This window comes from Oncorhynchus gorbuscha, linkage group LG19 (assembly GCF_021184085.1).
Source record: "Oncorhynchus gorbuscha isolate QuinsamMale2020 ecotype Even-year linkage group LG19, OgorEven_v1.0, whole genome shotgun sequence".
In the NCBI taxonomy this organism is placed as follows: domain Eukaryota; kingdom Metazoa; phylum Chordata; class Actinopteri; order Salmoniformes; family Salmonidae; genus Oncorhynchus; species Oncorhynchus gorbuscha.
In genome coordinates, this window is record NC_060191.1 from 12,676,713 (window position 1) to 12,700,069 (window position 23,357).

General features: G+C 43.4%; 1 long non-coding RNA gene across 1 annotated transcript in view; it reads right to left on the reverse strand.

Moving 5' to 3' along the window:
- The window catches only part of LOC124005326, a 47,557-nt gene that overhangs the window by 17,619 nt on the left and 6,581 nt on the right, over nucleotides 1–23,357 (reverse strand). Inside the window, exon 2 of the long non-coding RNA XR_006833602.1 lies at nucleotides 16,988–17,111. This is a non-coding gene — a long non-coding RNA (uncharacterized LOC124005326). The remainder of the gene's footprint in view (nucleotides 1–16,987; nucleotides 17,112–23,357) is intronic.

Here is a 23,357-nt window from a genome sequence, read left to right on the forward strand (position 1 = left end):
GACCTGTATGATCTCGTTGGCTGGCCCTCGCTTCATACTCGTCACCAAACCCACTGGCTCCAGGTCATCTACAAGTCTCTGCTAGGCAAAGCCCCGCTTTATCTCAGCTCACTGGTCACCATAGCAGCACCTACTCGTAGCACTCGCTCCCGCAGGTATATCTCACTGGTCACCCCCAAAGCCAATTCCTCTTTGGCCGCCTCTCCTTCCAGTTCTCTGCTGCCAATGACTGGAATGTGAAAAAATCTCTGAATCTGGAGAATCTTACCTCCCTCACTAGCTTTAAGCACCAGCTGTCAGAGCAGCTCACATATCACTCCACCTGTACATAGCTCATCGGTAAATAGCCCATCCAATCTTCCTCATCCCCATACTGTATTTATTTATCTTGCTCCTTTGCGCCCCAGTATCTCAACTTGCACATTCATCTTCTGCACATCTACCATTCCAGTGTTTTATTGGTATATTGTAATTAGTTTGCCACCGTGGCCTATCTATTGCCTTACCTCCCTTATCCTACCTCATTTGCACATGCTGTATATAGATTTTTATCCTGTATTATTGATTATATGTTTGTTTATTCCATGTGCAACTGTGTGTTGTTGTATGTGTCAAACTGCTTTGCTTTGTCTTGGCCAGGTCACAGTTGCAAATGAGAACTTGTTCTCAACTAGCCTACCTGGTTAAATAAAGGTGAAATAAAAATAAAATAAATTGTTTTAAAAAGGTAGTGGTAATATTTAGTTCAGTCCAGAAATGTGTATGCGGCTTAATTTAACCCGTGGCTATGCTCAACCATCCCCATACCTGGGCTAAGTTGTGCCAAGAGACCACTTTTTTTGGACAAGCTATGTTTTCAAAGCTGTAATGTTTAAATGAATTCTGATTATTTCCAGGGATACACAACATCCTGAAATTGATGGAGCGATGCTGAATGTAAACATCTCAATTTACCCCACTCTCCCCTACAATGTGGTATTACTGTCACTCAAAGAGATGAAAATAGACTGAGCAACACAATGTGCCAACATTAGTACAACTTCACTGCATGACCTCATAAGTTCATGACCTCACAGCCTGACAGACACTATGGTCTCAGAGAAAAACAATGTTCTAACCCCAGCAGTATCAGAATACATTACACTGATATGGTATCAGGACTAACTGCAAAATCAGCTATTTGACAGCATTGAGACAATAACAGTCTGTTACAGTGACTCAGCAATTACTTAATATGGGAAATCTGCGGGGAAAGAGAGAGAGAGAAAGTGTGTATATGTGTTTCAGTGTAGCATATCTATGGTAAATGTGTGTGTTTTGCCTATCAGAGTGTGAGTGCCTGTCTGCCGGTGTGTCAGCTTTTGTGTGATAGAGAAAGTGTGTGAGTGTTTGTGTGATAGAGAAAGTGTGTGAGTGTTTGTGTGATAGAGAAAGTGTGTGAGTGTTTGTGTGATAGAGAAAGTGTGTGAGTGTTTGTGTGACAGAGAAAGTGTGTGAGTGTTTGTGTGACAGAGAAAGTGTGTGAGTGTTTGTGTGATAGAGAAAGTGTGTGAGTGTTTGTGTGATAGAGAATGTGTGTGAGTGTTTGTGTGATAGAGAAAGTGTGTGAGTGTTTGTATGATAGAGAAAGTGTGTGAGTGTTTGTGTGACAGAGAAAGTGTGTGAGTGTTTGTGTGACAGAGAAAGTGTGTGAGTGTTTGTGTGATAGAGAAAGTGTGTGAGTGTTTGTGTGATAGAGAAAGTGTGTGAGTGTTTGTGTGATAGAGAAAGTGTGTGAGTGTTTGTGTGATAGAGAAAGTGTGTGAGTGTTTGTGTGATAGAGAAAGTGTGTGAGTGTTTGTGTGATAGAGAAAGTGTGTGAGTGTTTGTGTGATAGAGAAAGTGTGTGAGTGTTTGTGTGATAGAGAAAGTGTGTGAGTGTTTGTGTGATAGAGAAAGTGTGTGAGTGTTTGTGTGACAGAGAAAGTGTGTGAGTGTTTGTGTGATAGAGAAAGTGTGTGAGTGTTTGTGTGATAGAGAAAGTGTGTGTGTGTTTGTGTGATAGAGAAAGTGTGTGAGTGTTTGTGTGATAGAGAAAGTGTGTGAGTGTTTGTGTGATAGAGAAAGTGTGTGAGTGTTTGTGTGATAGAGAAAGTGAGCGCTGAAGAACAAGACATTACGGCTATATTCCCTCCCTGTATTATTTAAGGCGTTGCAATCAGATTTCACACGTTGTGTTCCAGGCCGTCGTGTAGAAGTACAGTCTATTTTGGGGTTGAATCATGTTACTTCTCCTGCTGGAGACGACAGGGAAAGCTTGTCACACGCAATGAGGCTTTAAATGTTGCAGATAATTAGCCTTTGTTACTGCACTTGTCAGGAAACTACCCTGCTGCCACACTCACACGCACGCACACACATATATACACACGCGTGTGTGCTAACCAACCCCCCCCCTTCTCCCCCCAGCTACACACTACTCCTCCCCTTGTGCTTGCCCAGAGTGTGTGAATTAGATCTATTTCCCAGCCATGCACCATATATCTCAACAAAGAGGCTCAGAGAAAGACCAGAACTAAAATGTTTTAGTGAGTTCTCAGATTAAAGTGGTTCACGCTGAGTGATATGGAGCTCAGATACAGTATCAGGACCAGATACAGATACAGGGACACCCATCACCTCACATCCTGTCAGACCCACAGAGATCCCATGGTACCCTGATGATGTGCTGTAGGGGGCAGGGCATTAGACAGGGAGGCTGTGTCTGGAGGTGCTCATGGGGACACGAGCCAAAAGTGGTGCAAATTCTAGGAAGTAGAAAGCTATTTTGGATCCATCTAGAGCAGTTGGCCCTTGAACAAAACCGACCCACTGCTAGCTATATGTCTTAAGCTAAAGTATACTGTTAGCTAGCTAGCTAACATTAGCTGTCTGGCTCCCTCGTTGACGTTATTATTCATTTCCCAGAGCTGTTTGCTTTTCTAGGTCTGGTTGGTTAGCTCCCAGCACTGTGGAATTGGTAGCACTGTCCATAGCTGGCTGGCTCGTTAACGTTCCGTGACGTGTGTACAACACCAGTTCAATATGGCCGGTGTCAGTAAAGGTCTGCAAGAAAGCCTAATACAATTGTTGCCAGATGAGCTGGTTAGGCTGTTTTCATGTTATCCAGAGGTAAAACAAATCATCAGCCTGACTGTCAAGTGTACGCTCCGAGAGTGAAACAAGATGGGTGGAGCTAAAGCTTAAGAGGGTGTGAACGATGCTGAATGGGTGTAGACAAAGAGGAGCTTTTCACTAGATACCAAGACATTCCAAGGCGATTTTCTCAAAAGTGAATTTATAAGTTGATCAACTTTCAAAGCAGAATTACTTTCCCATTGTTCCTCAAATGCAGTATATGATATAACATTTTGTAGCTCTGAGTCTATATTTGCAATGTTGACCCTTATTTTTCAAGACCTCTGCAATCCGCCCTTGCATGCTGTCAATTAACTTCTGGTGCACATCCCGACTGATGGCAGCCCTTGCATAATCAATGTTTAGAGTTTGTCAGAATTTGTGGGTTTTTGTTTGTCCACGCGCCTCTTGAGGATTGACCACAAGTTCTCAATGGGATTAAGGTCTGGGAGTTTCCTGGACATCAACCCAAAATATCAATGTTTTGTTCCCCGAGCCACAAAAGTTATCACTTTTGCCTTATGGCAAGGTGCTCCACCATGCTGGAAAAGGCATTGTCTGTCACCAAACTGTTCCTGGGTGGTTGGGAGAAGTTGCTCTCGGAGGATGTGTTGGTACCATTCCTTATTCATGGCTGTGTTCTTAGGCAAAGTTGTGAGTGAGCCCACTCCCTTGGCTGAGAAGCAACCCCACACATGAATGTTCTCAGGATGCTTTACTGTTGGCATGACACAGGACTGATGGTAGCGCTCACCATGTCTTCTCCGGACAAGCTTTTTTCCGGATGCCCCAAACAATCGGAATGGGGATTCATCAGAGAAAATTACTTTACCCCAATCCTCAGCAGTCCAATCCCCATTCCTTTTGCAGAATATCAGTCTGTCACTGATGTTTTTCCTGGAGAAAGGTGGCTTCTTTGCTGCCCTTCTTGACGCCAAGCCATCCTCCAAAAGTCTTCACCTCACTGTGCGTGCAGATACACTCACACCTGCCTGCTGCCATTACTGAGCAAGCTCTGTACTGGTGGTGCCCCGATCCCGCAGCTGAATCAACTTTAGGTGATGGTTCTGGCGCTTGCTGGACTTTCTTGGGTGCACTGAAGCCTTGTTCACAACAATTGAACCGCTCTCCTTGAAGTGATTTAGGTGCTATCTTACTGGCAGCAATGTCCTTGCCTTGCCTTGCCTTGCCTGTGAAGCCCTTTTTGTGCAAAGCAATAATGACGGCACGTGTTTCCTTGCAGGTAACCATGTTTGACTGAGGAAGAACAGTGATTCCAAGCACTACCCTCCTCACCTCAATCAGCATTACAGAGTGATCTCCAGCCTTGTCCTCATCAACATTCACATCTGCGTTAACGAAAGAATCACTGACATATAGTCAGCTGGTCCTTTTGTGGCAGGGCTGAAATGCAGTGGAAATGTTTTTGGGGGATTCAGTTCATTTGCAATGCAAAGAGGAACTTGGCAATTAGTTGCAAATTCATCTGATCACTCTTCACAACATTCTGGAGTATATGCAAATTGCCATTATACAAACTGAGGCAGCAGACTGCAAATTCATATTTGTGTCATTCTCAAAACTTTTGGCCACGACTGTATATATATGTATATACATGTATATAGGTATACTGTATATATACTGTATATATACCGAGTCTTGATATATATATTTGGACACACCTACTACTTCAAGTTTTTTTTTCATTTGCACTATTTTCTACATTGTAGAATAATAGTGAAGACATCAACACTATGAAATAACTTGTATTTACCTTTTTTTATTTTTTATTTTTTACCACAAATCAAAATATATTTTAGTAACCACCCTTTTCCTTGATGACAGCTTTGTACACTCTTGGCATTCTCTCAACCAGCTTCACCTGGAATTATTTTCCAACAGTCTTGAAGGAGTTCCCACATGCTGAGCACTTGTTGTCTTCTTTTCCTTCACTCTGCGGTCCAACTCATCCCAAACCATCTCATTTGGGTTGAGGTCGGGTGATTGTGGAGGCCAGGTCATCTGAAGGCGTCACTATTTTTTTTTTTTACTCTGACAAAACAGAGAATCTAGTTCAAGGGCCCAAGAAACAAAGAGATGTTCTGTAGGATCTGACAATTAATCTTGATGGTTGTACAGTCATCTCAAATAAAACTGTGAAGGACCGTGGAGTTACTCTGGACCCTGAACTCTTTTGATGAACATATCAATAATATTTCAAGGACAGCTTTTTTCCATCTTCGTAACTTTGCAAAAATCAGAAACTTTCTGTCCAAAAATGATGCAGAAAAATGAATCCATGCTTTTGTCACTTCTAGATTACATTACTGCAATGCTCTACTTTCCGGCTACCCGGATAAAGCACTAAATAAACTTCAGTTAGTGCTTAACACGGCTAATATGATCATATTATTCCAGTGCTAGCCCTCTACACTACCTCTGTGGCTATGTCACTCAGGAAAAATATGATATACATCCACAATGTTCCAGCTGCCCCTCCTCCTCTCCTCTCTTAAGGCAAGGGCTGATGTCAAGGTTTTACTGCCAACCTACAAAGCATTACATGGGCTTGCTCCTACTTATCTTTCCGATTTGATTCTGCCGTACATACCTACACGTACGCTACGGCAGGGCTTTCTCCTTTCGAGCTCAATTTTTATGGAATGGTCTGCCTATCCATGTGAGAGACGCAGACTCGGTCTCTACCCTTAAGTCTTTATTGAAGACTCATCTCTTCAGTAGGTTCCATGATTGAGTGTAGTCTCGCCCAGGACTGTGAAGGTGAATGGAAAGGCACTGGATCGACGAGCCGCCCTTGCTGTCTCTGCCTGGACGGTTCCCCTCTTTCCACTGGGATTCTCTGCCCCTAACCCAATTATGGGGGCTGAGTCACTGGCTTACTGGTACTCTTCCATGCCGTCCCTAGGTGGGGTGCGTCACTTGAGTGGGTTGAGTCACTGACGTGATCTTCCTGTCTGGGTTGGTGCCCCCCTCAGGTTCGTGCCGTGGGGGGTTCGTGCAAAAATCAGAAACTTTCTGAGATCTTCGTCTTTTTCACTTCTAAGGGCCCAAGAAACAAAGAGATGTTCTGTAGACATTAATCTTGATGGTTGTACAGCTATACTCGGCCTTGTCTCTGGGTAGTAGGTTGGTGTTTGAAGATATCCCACCAGTGGTGTGGGGGCTGTACTTTGGCAGAGTGTGTGGGGTTTTGTTCTGCCTGTTTGGCCCTGTCCACGGGGGTATCAACGGACAGGGCCACAGTGTCTCCCGACCCCTCCTGTCTCAGCCTCCAGTATTTATGCTGCAATAGTTTATGTGTCGGGGGGCTAGGGCCAGTCTGTTATATCTGGAGAATTTCTCCTGTCTCATCCAGTGTCCTGTGTGAATTCAAGTATGCTCCCTCTAATTCTCTCTCTCTTTCACTCTTTCTTTCTCTTTCTCTCTCTCTCTCTCTCTCTCTCTCTCTCTCTCTCTCTCTCTCTCTCTCTCTCTCTCTCTCTCTCTCTCTCTCTTTCTCTCTCTCTCTCTCTCTCTCTCTCTCTCTCTCTCTCTCTCTCTCTCTCTCTCTCTCTCTCTCTCTCTCTCTCTCTCTCTCTCTCTCTCTTTCTCTCTCTTTCTCTCTCCATGCCTCAGGACTACCTGGCCTGATGACTCCTGGCTGTCCCCAGTCCATCTGGTCATGCTACTGCTCCAGTTTAACTGTTCTGCCTGCAGCTATGGAACCCTGACCTGTTCACCGGATCTGCTGTTTTGGACCCTCTCTCTACCACACCTGCTGTCTCTATCTCTGAATAATTGGCTATGAAAAGCCAACTGACATTTACTCCTGAGGTGCTGACCTGTCCACCCCCCAGAGTCTGGTTCCTCTCTAGGTTTCTTCCTAGGTTCTGGTTTCTAGGAAGTTTTTCCTAGCGATTGTGCTTCTACATCTGCATTGCTTGCTGTTTGGGTTTTTTGGCTGGGTTTCTTGAAAAACAATTAGGCTGGGTTTCTGTACTGCACTTTGTGACATCGGCTGATGTTAAAAGGGCTTTTTAAAGACATTTGATTGATTGATTGATTGATTGATTGATTGATTAATTGATGTAGCACTCCATCAATCTTCTTCTTGGTCATACAGCCCTTATACAGCCTGGAGGTGTGCTGGGTCATTGTCCTTTTGGAAAAAAAATGATTGTCCCACTAAGTGCAAACCAGAAACGATTGCGTATCGCTGCAGAGGTTGTGGTAGCCATGCTGGTTAAGTGTGCCTTGAATTCTAAATAAATTACAGACAGTGTCACCGGCAAAGCACCATCACACCTCCTCCTCCATGCTTCACGGTGGGAACCACACATGCAGAGATCATCCGTTCAACTATTCTGCATCTCACAGACACAGCGGTTGGAACCACAAATTTGAAATTTGGATTTGTCAGACCAAAGGACAGATTTCCACCAGTCTAATGTCCATTGCTAGTGTTTCTTGGCCCAAGCAAGTCTCTTCTTATTGTAGTTGTTCTTTACTAGTTGTTTCTTTGCAGCAATTCAACCATGAAGGTCTGATTCACTCAGTCTCCTCTGAACAGTTGAAGCTGAGATGTGTCTGTCACTTGAACTCTGTGAAGCATTTATTTGGGCTGCAATCTGAGGTGCAGTTAACTCTAGTCAACTTATCCTTTGCATCAAAAGTAACTCTGGGTCTTCCTTTCCTTTGGCGGTCCTCATGAGAGCCAGTTTCATCATAGCACTTGATGGTTTTTGCGACTGCACTTTAACTTTTAACAAGGCACACCTTTTAATTGATGTACATTCCAGGTGACTATCTCATGAACCTGGTTGAGAGAATACAAAGAGTGTGCAAAGCTGTCATCAAGACAAAGGCTGGCTACTTTGAAGAATCTCAAATTGTTTATTTTACAATGTAGAAAATAGTAAAGAAATAGTAAACAAATAAAGAAAAACCCTAGAATGAGTAGGAGTGTCCAAACCTTTTACTGATACTGTAGATATGTGAATTTTTGTAATATTTAAAAAAAATCAACAGCAATTGAGCTTAAATAATATTTATTTAGGAAAACTGTTCTCAATTATTCCCACAAATAAAAAGAGGGACATATGTGATCGTGTCTCAATGCAATCAAGGAATGAAACAGTTATTTTCAAATTAAATTTCTTTTTGGGCATAATTGTGATCCTTTGCAGTGTACAAATGATTTTAGTTGTTCCAGCCCCCACAACATCCTGCTGTCACATCTGCTCCCGCTCTTCCCCCCTCCTGGCACTTGAGGGTGCCAGGCTGCCCTGCATCACGAACTCCTGTCATCCATTACGCACACCTGCCTTTCCTTGTCAAGCGCATCAGCGATATTGGACTCACCAGGACTCACTCATCTGTTTATTTCCTCCCCTATATTTGTCAGTTCCCCAGCTCTGTTCCCTGCTGCTGCATTAATTGTTTATTGTTTGTGTTACCTGTTTGCTGACGATGTTCCTGTCTCGTTCCATGTCAGTTATTTATTTCATGTTTCACTCCCCGTACCTGCTTCGTCTCTCCAGCATCATTCCATGTGACACCTGCGGCTGAATCTAGTTGCCTACCCCTGATGTAGAGTTACATAAGCGAGTGATGAAGACAAATGGAAGTCAGTAAACGATCTAGAGATGACTGGGCATTGAGTGTGATGACTAACCAGGCTTTTAAATATGATGACTAGAATGATGGGGTTTTGAGAATGAGTAATAGGCTGATGGGTAGGCTTTATCATGGGCCCCTTAGGGACACTAGAGTATTAGAAAGTTAGAGAGACCAGAGGCCTGGGAATATAGACCGAGCCCAGGGAGACCAGAGGCCTGGGAAAAGAGAGTGAGACCAGAGAGACCAGAGGCCTGGGAATAGACCGACGCCAGAGAGACCAGAGGCCTGGGAAAAGAGACGGAGGCCAGGGAGACCAGAGGCCTGGGAATAGAGACAGAGACTAGAGAGACAAGAGGCCTGGGAATAGAGACGGAGGCCAGGGAGACCAGAGGCCTGGGAATAGAGTCCGAGCCCAGAGAGACCAGAGGCCTGGGAATAGAGACAGAGACTAGAGAGACCAGAGGCTTGGGAATAGAGACGGAGGCCAGGGAGACCAGAGGCCTGGGAATAGAGACCGAGTCTAGAGAGGCCAGAGGCCTGGGAATAGAGACAGAGACTAGAGAGGCCAGAGGCCTGGGAATATAGACAGAGACTAGAGAGGCCAGAGGCCTGGGAATAGAGACAGAGACTAGAGAGGCCAGAGGCCTGGGAATAGAGACAGAGACTAGAGAGGCCAGAGGCCTGGGAATATAGACAGAGACTAGAGAGGCCAGAGGCTGGGAATAGAGCCCGGGACCAGAGAGACAAGAGGCCTGGGAATAGAGGGCACAATGAGGACACACAGAGCAGCCCTGTCCTGTGGCACTCTCCACTCAGCTGGGGCGCCACAGGTCTGCGATTTTGTTTGTGCGTGTGTGTGTGTTGTTGTGTGTGTGTGGGCATGCATGCAGGCAGGCAGGCAGTAGAGGTTCCCAGTCCAGGACTGAAGGGCTCTATTGAGACGGTCTCTCTCTCTCCTCCTCTTCCTTCATCACCATTCAGACGGGACCAGCTAACCACACTCTGCCATGACGGCTGAAATATTTACCACTTTCTGTTTACCCACGACTACCCTGACTGACAAGACCACACACCCACAAGTTCACACCTTGTCTTCCCCTTTAAATTCCATCCTTCTCTTTTTTATTTTCCTGTCGTTTGACTTGCTGATGGCTCTGTCGATCTGTCTCCCGCCAACAGCTGCGTCTTCCTGGAGAGCCTCATGCTCATTGTGTCGATAATGGGGTCTTTGAGTGACAGATTTTAATCCAGCCCTCCCCTAATTATATTTTCTCTCCCCCCGGTGTGTCGCCCGCTATCAAAATGTCACAGGCAGATTTACAAGTGCTGAGCTGCCAAACAAAGCTTATTTTAGTCCGGGGATCCCAGGGAGGGCCTGACATCCATATACAGTATACTACAAATTAATGGCAGAATATTTACGACTGTCACCTGCAGCCTAACGATTGCAAACGGCTCACACACACACAAACAAATAAATGAGCCCTTAACTAAAATAACTCACAGTGTGTCCGCATTTGCGTGTGTGTGCATGTGTGAGCGCATGTGTGTGTGAGTGCGTGTGATAGGAGAGTAAATAGAGAACATAGCCTACCTCATCTTCTTTCCTGTCTTCCTCTGTCCTTCTCTTTTAAGGCTTAGAACATGAGCTCTGGACAACCAATTGCCTAGACTTCCTTTCCCTCTCTTTCTCTCCCTTTCTTTCTCTCTCTCCATTCCTTCTCCCTTTCCCTCTCTTTCTTCATCTTTCTCCCTCTCCATCTCCTTCTCTCCCTCTCTTTCTCTCTCTCCATTTCCCTTTCCCTCTCTCCCCCTCTCTCTTTCTCTCCCTCCCTCTCCTTCTCTCCCTCTCTCTCCCATTCCCTCTCCATTTCCCTCTCTCCCCTCCCTCTCTCCCCCTCTCCTTCTCTCCCCTCTCTCCCATTCCCTCTCCATTTCCCTCTCTCTCCTCTCTCTCCCTCCCTTCCTCCCTCTCCTCCCATTTCCCTCTCCCCCTCTCTCTTACTCTCCCTCCCTCTCCTTCTCTCCCTCTCTCTCCCATTCCCTCTCCATTTCCCTCTCTCTCCCTCTCTCTTTCTCTCCCTCCCTCTCTCCCCATTCCCTCTCCATTTCCCTCTCCCCTCCCTCTCCCTCCCTTCTCTCTCCCTCTCTCTCCCATTCCCTCTCCATTTCCCTCTCTGTCTTTTTCTATCCCTCTCACTCCATCCCCCTGTCTCTCTTTTACCATGCCAGAAGGATTTAATGTGATATTTCTCATCATCAAACTCAAAAAACCATGACATGGCTTTGGGGCACAATTACCCAAGTTAACAACTATTACTAAAGCTTCATCACAGTCCTCTCCCCAAGGGTTAGACCATAGATTCTGTACGGCTATACAGGCCCTTTGTGTAATATGCTTCTGATATCCCTGATTCCATATGTACCCAAAGGCTATGCACATCTACTCATATATACTGAAATACAATGTGCATCTTCCTGCACTGGGAATGGAATAGGAATCTTCCTGGCTTCATCCATATGTACCAAAATAAAATACATCTTCCATTTGTATCCAGTGGCAATGTACTTCTGTCTCTAATTCCATACAACCCCAGGGAGCTGGATGGTCATGTGGGAATGATATGGGATGGGCCGCGGAGTAGTTGTGTAAGTGTGTGTGGAGGGGGTGGTAGCACTAACACACACACACCGAGCTCTGGGGTGTATTTGTGGTGCCAGCTCTGGCCCTGGCAGAGCTCCATGGTGAATATGGCTGATGACACTGCCTTGACAAGCCTGGTGAGAGGATGCCCACTGTATGTGTTTGTGTGTGTCTGTGAATGTGTGTGTGTGTGTGTGTGTGTGTGTGTGTGTGTGTGTGTGTGTGTGTGTGTGTGTGTGTGTGTGTGTGTGTGTGTGTGTGTGTGTGTGTGTGTGTGTGTGTGTGTGTGTGTGTGTGTGTGTGTGTGTGTGTGTGTGTGTGTGTGTGTGTGTGTGTGTGTGTGTATTTGTGTGTGTGTGTGTGTGTGTGTATTTGTGAGTGTGTGTGTGTGTGTGTGTGTGTATTTGTGAGTGTGTGTGTGTGTATTTGTGAGTGTGTGTGTATTTGTGAGTGTGTGTGTGTGTGTGTGTGTGTCTGTGTATGTTTGTGTGTGTGTGTGTGTATTTGTGAGTGTGTGTGTGTGTGTATATTTGTGAGTGTGTGTGTGTGTGTGTGTGTGTGTGTGTGTGTGTGTGTGTATTTGTGTGTGTGTGTGTGTGTGCATTCCCACTGCCGGACAGAGACCTTTACCACTCTGCATCACCACACCCTGAACCCACTGCCACTAAACAACACCATGTACAGGACTAGCTGTTCTTCCTTCAAACCTTCCAGTTCTACCCTCTATTACTCTGGTCATATAATAGAATAGCAAGGTTGTCGTAGCAGCATGGGACGCATTGCCTTTCCCAAAACACAAATACTGAACACAATAGATGACAGAAAACTGAAAATATGCATCAGGAGCGTATGCAAATAACCTTCAATTTTGTTTTTTGTGTGGATAACAGACCAGTTATTGACTCTGTACACCACATGGCTGTGCAGAAAATCCAGTGACACTATCAGTCTGCCCACGTCCCTCTCCCTCCATCCCTCTCACTCGCCCATCCCTCTTTCCATCCCTCCACATCTACTTCTTTACTTACACCCATCTGCATCTCTCTACTACCCCCTATATCCACATGATCCAATCATCCCACAGAGGAATACTTAGCCTCAGTATCCTGAGACACTTGCCACTAATCCAGAGAGGGTCTGAGGAAAGTTAGGGAGATAGAGAGGGAGGGAAAGATAAGAGGGACAAGCACACTGTCTGAGCAGTGACAGAGGCTATCACTGTCAAACACTCCACACTGACCCAGCCCATCCATCAACACTGTCCTCCACAGAGATACAGAGAGGGGCACGGAGGGAAAGGGGGAGAGGAGGGGAGAGGAGAGGATGGGAGAGGAAGGGAGAGGAGGATAGGAGACACTACATTTCTAATGATTTACCAAACACACAAAGGCAATGTCCTAAATGCCACACAACCCTATTCACTATATAGGGACACTGAAGAGCAACCAAACTACACAACATGCCCAGTAGGCCTACACCCACAGTGTACAGTCCACACTCTCAGCTGCAGATAGCGTCATCTAAAATAAAAGAAACATGTTGGACTAAATGGAACGGAACGTTTGAGGTCACAGACAAACATGCTTCACTTCACAAGAACTCGTCTATAGTAGCTGACTATGGCAGACTGGACAGTCAGCACTTCTGAACCAGATGTTGTTACACAAACGCAGTATGTAGTAAACATATTAACTAGTGGAAGACAAACTCAGTAAGTAGTAAACATATTAACTAGTGGAAGACAAATGCAGTATGTAGTAAACATATTAACTAGTGGAAGACAAACGCAGTATGTAGTAAACATATTAACGACTGGAAGACAAACGCAGTATGTAGTAAACATATTAACTAGTGGAAGACAAACTCAGTATGTAGTAAACATATTAACTACTGGAAAATGCAGTATGTAGTAAACATGACAAATGCAGTATGTAGTAAACATATTAACTAATTAGTGGAAGACAAACTCAGTATGTAGTAAACATATTAACTACTGGAAGACAAATGCAGTATGTAGTAAACATATTAACTACTGGAAGACAAATGCAGTATGTAGTAAACATATTAACTACTGGAAGACAAATGCAGTATGTAGTAAACATATTAACTAGTGGAAGACAAATGCAGTATGTAGTAAACATATTAACTACTGGAAGACAAATGCAGTATGTAGTAAACATATTAACTAGTGGAAGACAAACGCAGTATGTAGTAAACATATTAACTAGTGGAAGACAAATGCAGTATGTAGTAAACATATTAACTAGTGGAAGACAAATGCAGTATGTAGTAAACATATTAACTAGTGGAAGACAAATGCAGTATGTAGTAAACATATTAACTAGTGGAAGACAAATGCAGTATGTAGTAAACATATTAACTAGTGGAAGACAAATGCAGTATGTAGTAAACATATTAACTAGTGGAAGACAAATGCAGTATGTAGTAAACATATTAACGACTGGAAGACAAACGCAGTATGTAGTAAACATATTAACTACTGGAAGACAAATGCAGTATGTAGTAAACATGTTAATTAGTGGAAGACAAACGAAGTATGTAGTAAACATGTTAATTAGTGGAAGACAAACGCAGTATGTAGTAAACATATTAACTACTGGAAGACAAATGACTAACAGATGTACTCTGGACCCGACACGGCCGTGATTGGGACTGCTTTTTATGCCTTTTTTTATGATAATGACAATCCTTCCGCAGCTGAGCGCTAGCTAACATCTGTTCGGAAAATCTAGAATAGGAGAGTGTGGATGGGAGATGCATGGGTCTATGATTATAGGAGATTACTGCAAGACTTTCAGTGTTGCTTGCATAAACTTGCATAAACACATGTAGAATGAAAAGAAAACCACGGCTGTGATCATCGAATGGTGCAAACTCCAGATTATACAGACCAGAGGCAACAATAGCAGCTAAGCATCTGATTTGTCTAAGCACAGCACGTTTACACAGCATGATACCCATCTCGTAGAACAGTCGCCTGTAAAACCATGCAGAGCAGCACCTTACTTACTGACAACATTAAATTAACAAACAGATTCCCACTATGGGGTTCAATAAAGTACTATGTCCAATGTATATATATAATAATAATATATGCCATTTAGCAGACGCTTTTATCCAAAGCGACTTACAGTCATGTGTGCATACATTCTACGTATGGGTGGTCCCGGGGATCGAACCCACTACCCTGGCGTTACAAGCGCCATGCTCTACCAACTGAGCTACAGAAGGACCACATTGAAACTGAAACTGAATATTTTTCAGGATAGAATATAGAAGATCTACAGAGAATAAGGTCAAAGACAATACATATGGCTGTCAGTGCCCCTCACTAATGTTGAGTGTATGATGCCCAAATGACACCCAACATACAAAAACAGCACCCAACCCTCAGGACAGCCCTGTCAAGAAATATATATACATATATATACAGTGCATTAGGAAAGTATTCAGACTCCTTTACTTTAATCCACATTTTTTATATTACGTTGATTAAATAAATGATTTCCCTCATCAATCTACACATAATACCCCAAAATGACAAAACAAACACAGTGTTTTTGTGTGGCAAAAACAGAACCTATTAACATACCTTATTTACATCAGTATTCAGACGTAGAAGATCATAACATACTATGTCACACGATCAGACATTTATGCTAATTCAACTTGATCTATTTCAACTCTTTATTTCCACTTAAAATCTTCTTATTTTTGTTGCCTTTTGTCTGTATACTGCAATTAAGCTTTCAGCTGTGAGTGTGTACAAGCTCAAATAAACCTTACTACATCCTTATCTTGTCTTTTCTGTTGCAACATGTGGAATTAAGTATGATTCTGAATGCTACCACTCAGTGTTATAATTCCAATATGGACTATCTTAACCCTCCTGCATTGTTCCAGTCGAATTGAACCGATTTACAAGTTTTCTCTCTGAAAAATGTAGTTCATTTGAAATGATTGTCATAAGGTTCCATGACTTTGTCCACACAGGGCATCTGAACACACCAAATATACTTAGGTGATTTCTATTACATTTTGGGTGTTTTATTTAACTTTTGAACACTTGTGGTGTTCCTGGTAAAAAAATGACCGGTCATTAGAAATGAATTAGTGAGACTACAAATAGTGTATAAAATTGAGTTCAGACATATGCCCATTCATCAGACAGACACACTTCCTCTCCCAGACTCCCCACATGCATGTGTGTTTAGCACACACACACACACACACACACACACACACACACACACACACACACACACACACACACACACACACACACACACACACACACACACACACACACACACACACACACACACACACACACACACACACACACACACACACACACACACACACACACACACACACACACACACACACCTCATTCCCCTTCTTGGCTTCCATGACAACCCCCACGGGAACCTTTCCCCAATAGAATCTTTCCCGCATGGGAACCACACCTGTTGGCATTCTCACAAACAATCACAACATTGTTTCAATAATATATACAACTTTTCTAGCAGCTCTGGTAAATTAAGCTTTTTTGAGGTCTTGCTCATAATTCATTCTGTGGTAGCACAATGACCAAACGATATACTGTATGTGAGGCTCTAGATCATATCTTTGATCATGACACTGGTGAGGAGGAGAGAGGCCAGGAAACTGGCAGTGAATATTCATTAGAGGAGGAAGTGTCAGAAGTTGAAGACAACACAGAATATGATCCAGACCAAGAGACAGTGATGAGGAACAATCCAGTGATGAGGAAGAGGGTCCTGCTGAGGTTGTTGTTACATTCCAGTGATGAGGAAGAGTGCCCTGCTGAGGTTGTTGTTACAATCCAGTGATGAGGAAGAGGGTCCTGCTGAGGTTGTTGTTACATTCCAGTGATGAGGAAGAGGGTCCTGCTGAGGTTGTTGTTAAAATCCAGTGATGAGGAAGAGGGTCCTGCTGAGGTTGTTGTTACATTCCAGTGATGAGGAAGAGGGTCCTACTGAGGTTGTTGTTACAATCCAGTGATGAGGAAGAGGGCCCTGCTGAGGTTGTAGTTACATTCGGTAAAATAATGGGAATATGTCCTGGTTTTCATCCACCCCTGAGAGGAGAGGTCGTCTGAAAATGTTATCAGGATGACGCCAGGCCCAACGAGATACGCCATATTCAGGGTTGATGACATAAAATCCTGCCACTATTTAAACATTTCAAATGGTTTCAAAACAAATCTCCTTGTCACAATTGGACACAAAGTAGTCTGTGATGAATAGCACAGTATTTACTCAAAAAACGAGTTGTATGAACACAGGTCAATGAGGCCTACAGTCCATAAATAGGAAATATAAGTTCAAAACTTGTAATGTTTACAAGAACTTAAGTTTATAAAAAGATCTAACACAACATTCGGTGATAATATATGCATTATTATGGATTTATAATCAGCTATAATGGGGTGGTCATTTTAGACTGGGAACATAGAATTAATGAACATGAAATGAATACAACAGGAGGGTTAAAACACCTGTAGCCTATAAAAAGACTCACTTTTAGGGTTGCTCAATTCCTGGAACTTTCAATAAATTCCCTGGTTTCCCAGAAATCCTGGTTGGAGGACTCCGGACTTCCTGGTTATTCCCTCCTGATACCGGGAAACCTCCATCTGGGATTTCTGAAGAAAAAAGGAATTTAATGAAGGTTCTAGGAATTTTACAACCCTACTCACTTTCAAGTTCATTATCAAATTAATCCCCCACTTTATCAAAGTGAGGTAGACTACATGTCATCTTCCAAAAAATACACAACAGCTTTCAGTAATTTTTTAAAATGATACAGCTTTCAGCATATTAATGAATTTAATGATTTTAATGATACCATGTTGCTCAGGCAACCAATTAGAGTGGAGAATAGAGGTAACTGAAGAGTTCCTGTGTTTATACTAGGCTAACTAACTCATAGAGGAATCAGAGGGGATTGGATGGAGACTCACTGAGATGTGGTCTCTGATACAGATGATGATCTAAGGGACTTGAGATCAAAGCACAACCATGCCTTGTTCTCATCAGGGAGTATACAGACAGAGTGGGGAGAGATCATTGGTTCCAACAACCTGTCCTTTATCATTGGGTTTTCTAAGCATATTTACACAGCATGATACCCATCTCGTAGAACAGTCGCCTGTAAAACCATGCAGAGCAGCACCTTACTTACTGACAACATTAACTAAACAAACACTATGTGGATCAATAAACTACTGTGTCCATTGAAACTGAAACGGTACAGATCTACAGAGAACAATGTCAAAGACAATACCAAAGAGGGGTTGGCGGGTGATGGGGGGTGGGACACAATGCAGATAGTCTGGGTAGCTCATGTGCAGGGGCACCGGTTAGTCGGGCTAATTGAGGTAGTATGTAAATGAATGTACTGTAAAGTTAAAGTGACTATGCATATATGATAAACAGAGTAGCAACAGCATAAAAGAGGGGTTGGGGGGGTACAATGCAAATAGTCCGGGTAGCCATTTGATTACCTGTTCAGGAGTCTTATGGCTTGGGGGTAAAAACAGTTAAGAAGCATTTTGGTCCAAGACTTTGTGCTCCGGTACCGCTTGCCATGCGGTAATAGAGAGAACAGTCTATGACTGGGGTGGCTGGGGTCCTTGACAATTTTTAGGGCCTTCCTCTGGCATCGTCTGGTGTAGAGGTCCTGGATGGCAGGCAGCTTAGCCCCAGTGATGTGCAGTACTGAGCCATATGCAGTACCCTCTGTAGTGCCTTGCGTTCAGAGGCTGAGCAGTTGCTGTCCCAGGCAATGATGCAACCAGTCACGATGTTCTCGATGTTGCAGCTGTAGAACCTTTTGAGGATCTGAGGATCCATGCCAAATCTTTTTAGTTTCCCGAGGGGGAATAGACTTTGTTGTGCCCTCTTCACGACTGTTTTGGTGTGTTTGGACCATTCTAGTTTGTTGGTGATGTGGACACCAAGGAGTCAACCTGCTCCACTACAGCCATGTCGATAAGAATGGGGGCATGCTCAGTCCTCCTTTTCCTGTAGTCCACAATCATCTCCTTGATCTTGATCATATTGAAGGATAGGTTGTTATTCTGGCACCACCCGGCCTGGTCTCTGACCTCCTCCCTATAGACTGTCTCATCGTTGTCGGTGATCGGGCCTACCACTGTTGTGTCATCTGCAAACTTAATGAAGGTGTTGGAGTTGTTCCTGGCCATGCAGTCGTGGGTGAAAAGGGAGTACAGGAGGGGACTGAGCACACACCCCTGAGGGGCTCCAGTGTTGAGGATCAGCGGGGCGGATGTGTTGCTACCTTCGCTCACCACCTGGGGGTGGCCCGTCAGGAAGTCCAGGATCCAGTTGCAGAGGGAGGTGTTTAGTCCCAGAATCCTTAGCTTAGTGATGAGCTTTGAGGGTACTATGGTGTTGAATGCTGAACTGTAGTCAATGAATAGCATTCTCAAGTAGGCGTTCCTTTTGTCCAAGTGGGAAAGGGTAGTGTGGAGTGCAATAGAGATGGCATCATCTGTGGATCTGTTTTCAAATTGGAGTGGGTCTAGGGTTTCTGGGATAATGGTTTTAATGGTTTTAATGTGAGCCATTACCAGCCTTTCAAAGCACTTCATGGCTACGGACGTGAGTATTACTGGTCTGTCGTCAATTAGGCAGATTGCCTTAGTGTTCATGGGCACAGGGACGATGGTGGTCTGCTTGAAACATGTTGGTATTACAGATTCAATCAGAGACATGTTGAATATGTCAGTGAAGACACCTGCCAGTTGATCAGCACATGCCTGGAGTACACGTCCTGGTAATCCGTCTTGCCCCGCGGCCAAGGGAATGTTGACCTGTTTATTGGTCTTATTCACGTCGGCTACGGAGAGCATGATTACACAGTCGTCCGGAACAGCTGATGCTCTCATGCATGCCTCAGTGATGCTTGCCTCGAAGCGAGCATAGAAGTGATTTAGCTCATCTGGTAGGCTCGTGTCACTGGGCAGCTCGCGGCTGTGCCTCCCATTGAAGACTGTAATAGTTGCAAGCCCTGCCAGATAAGACGAGTATTGGAGCCGGTGTAGTATGATTCAATCTTAACCCTGTATTGGCGCTTTGCCTGTTTGATGGTTCGTTGGAGGCCATAGCAGGATTTATTATAAGATTCCAGGTTAGAGTCCTGCACCTTGAAAGCGGCAGCTCTACCCTTTACCTCAGTACGAACATTGCCTGTAATCCATGGCTTTTGGTTGGGGTATGTACATACAGTCACTGTGGGGACAACGTCCTCGATGCAATTGCTGATAAAGCCAGTGACTGATGTGATGTACTCCTCAATGCCATCGGAAGAATCCCAGAACATGTTCCAGTCTGTGCTAACAAAACATTCCTGTAGTTTAGCATCTGCTTCTCTGACCACTTTTTTATAGACCGAGTCACTGGTGCTTTCAGCTTAAATTTTTGCTTGTAAGCAGGAATCAGGAGGATACAATTGTGGTCAGATTTACCAAATGGAGGGCGAGGCAGAACATTGTTCGCGTCTCTATGTGTGAAGTACAGGTGATCTAGAATTTTTTCCCCTCTTGTTGCACATTTAACATGTTGATAGAAATTAGGTAGAAATTATTTAAGTTTCCATGCATTAAACTCCCTGGCCACTAGGAGTGACGCCTCTGGGTGAGGGGTTTCCTGTTTGCTTATTCCCTTATACAGCTGACTGCTTGTCTTAGTGCCAGCACCTGTCTGTGGTGGTAAATAAACAAAAAGTATGGATGAAAACTCTCTCAGCAAATAGTGTGGTCTACAGTTTATCATAAGATACTCTACTTCAGGCGAGAAAAATCTAGAGACTTCCTTAGATTTCATGCACCAGCTGTTGTTTACAAATATGCACAGTCCTCCCCTCCTCGTCTTACCAGAGTGTGCTGTTCTGTCTTGCCGGTGCAGCGTATATTCCGCTAGCTGAATATCCATGTCATCATTCAGCCACGATTCCGTGAAACATAAGGTGTTACAGTTTCTGATGTCCCGTTGGTAGGATGTTCGTGATTGTACCTCGTCAAATTCATTGTCCAGCGATTGCACGTTGGTAAGTAATATTGATGGTAAGGGCAGCTTTCCCACTCGTCGTCTGTGGATCCTTACGAGGCACTCCGCTCTGTGTCCTCTGTACCTGCGTCTCTTTCTCTTGCCAATGACTGGGATGTTGGCCTTGTCGGGTGTCTGAAGTACATCCTGTGTCCTGCTTGTTGAAGAAAAAATCTTTGTCTAATCCGAGGTGACTGATCGCTGTCCTGATATTCAGAAGCTCTTTTTTTGCCATAAGATATGGTTGCAGAAACATTATGTACAAAATAAGTTACAGATAACACGGAAAAACAAACATTTTTTCCGGCACCATTTTACCCTCAATATTAAACCTCTTAAGGCTATGGCCTACTTTTTCGAACATTCTGTTTAAAATCGTGCAACATTTCAACGTCCTGCTTCTCATGCCAGGAATATAGTATATGCATATGATTAGTGTGTGTGGATAGAAAACACTCTGAAGTTTCTAAAACTGGTTAGAGCACGCCTGTGACTATAACAGAATGTGTGTTTCGTGGAAAAGCCCAAGGAAAACTGATCACCAAAAAGGGAAAAAAATATCAATGCACCAGTTGCATGTATTGTCTATGGCACAGCAAAATAGATGTCTCCCAGCTTACAAGTCCTACAGCTTCCACACGATGTCGCCAGTCTTTGCAATTGCCTCGAGGTTGTTCCTTGGTTAAACGAAGAAGAGACACCCCATATCATCCGGTATACGACAGGATGTTTTGGAAGAGAGATTTTCGACCATGATTTGAAGACGTGGAGCTATAGAATATACATCGCCCCGTGATCAATTTGATAGATTATTAACGTTTACTAATACCTGAAGTTGGATTACAAAAGTATTTTGAAGTGTTTTGTGAAAGTTTATAGGCAACTTTTTTAATAAAAAAAAAAATGACGTTGCGTTTTGAAACTGTGTTTTTTTCTGGATCACACAGTTTTCATAAATGGACATTTTGGGTATATATGGACCGATTTAATCGAAAAAAAGACCCAATAGTGATGTTTATGGGACATATAGGAGTGCCAACAAAGAAGCTCGTCAAAGGTAATGAATGTTTTATATTTTATTTCTGCGTTTTGTGTAGCGCCGGCTACGCAATTTTTTTGTTTACGTCCCCTTCAGGTATTTTGGGGTGTTGCATGCTATCAGATAATAGCTTCTCATGCTTTCGCCGAAAAGCATTTAAAAAATCTGACTTGTTGGCTAGATTCACAACGAGTGTAGCTTTAATTGAGTACCTTGCATGTGTGTTTTAATGAACGTTTGAGTTTTAACGAGTGCTATTAGCATTTGGCGTGGTGCATTTGCATTTCCTGATGGCTGGGTGGGATGCAGACGTCTCAGGTGGCGCTAAGAGGTTTTTAAGACATAGAACTTCATAACATACTATGTCACACGATCAGACATTTATGCTAATTCAACTTTATCAATATCAACTCTTTATTTCCCCTTAAAATCTTCTTATTTTGGTTTCCTTTTGTCTGTAAACTGTAATTCAGCTTTCAGCTGTGAATGTGTACAAGCTCAAATAAACCTTACTACATCCTTATCTTCTCTTTTCTGTCGCAACATGTGGAATTAAGTATGATTCTGAATGCTACCACTCAGTGTTATAATTCCAATATGGACTATCTTAAAACACCCCTACCCTATAACAATACCCACTTTTGGGGTGGAAAAATACCAGAAACTTTCAATAAATTCCCTCTGTCGAGGATGTTGGGAAAACCAGGGAGCTTATTGAAGGTTCTAGGAATTGTGCAACCCTACTCACTACTCAAAAATTCAAAACAGATTCTTTGATCCTATGTACAACAGCTTTCAGCGTTTTGACATTTTGTAATGATACAGCTTTCAGTATTTTAATGATTTTAATGATACCATGTTGCTCAAGCAACCAATTAGTGTGGAGAATTCCTGTGTTTATACTAGGCTAACTAACTCATAGAGGAATCAGAGGGGATTGAATGGAGACTCACTGAGATGTGGTATCTGATACAGATGATGATCTAAGGGACTTGAGATCAAAGCACAACCATGCCTTGTTCTCATCAGGGAGTATACAGACAGACTGGGGAGAAATGATTGGATCCAACAACCTGTCTTTTATTGTTGGGTTTTGTAAACAAAATGTAAGCTAATAAGAATTACCAACATGAACAAACAGAATTGCAATCTGTATATTGAAATTGAAATTGAAATGTACCTCTAACATAGACACAGTATCCACATATCCTGTAAAACCACAATTGGTGAAATAGACGTATCAAAAAATGCATTCAAATTGAATCTTAAACAGTCCACATCAACATAAAGCTAAAATAGAAAGCTGAAATACAGATAGCTGAATGTAAAAAACCCATCCAATAGAAGTTACATTCTGGGCTGTTCTCTACCCCAACAGAAGGTCACAACCCCTAAAAGAAAACTGTGGAGGAAGCAGAAAGACAGCCATCTGTTCTACACCAGAGCATCTGTGTACAGTGTGTGTGTGTGTGTGTGTGTGTGTGTGTGTGTGTGTGTGTGTGTGTGTGTGTGTGTGTGTGTGTGTGTGTGTGTGTGTGTGTGTGTGTGTGTGTGTGTGTGTGTGTGTGTGTGTGTGTGTGTGTGTGTGTGTGTGTGTGTGTGTGTGTGTGTGTGTGTGTGTGTGTGTGTGTGTGTGTGTGTGTGTGTGTGTGTGTGTGTGTGTGTGTGTGTGTGTGTGTGTGTGAGAGAGAGAAGGAGAGAAAGAGGGAGCATGCCTGTGTCTGTCTCTGTGTACAGTGTGTATGTGTGTGTCTCACACATACACACATACACACACGTC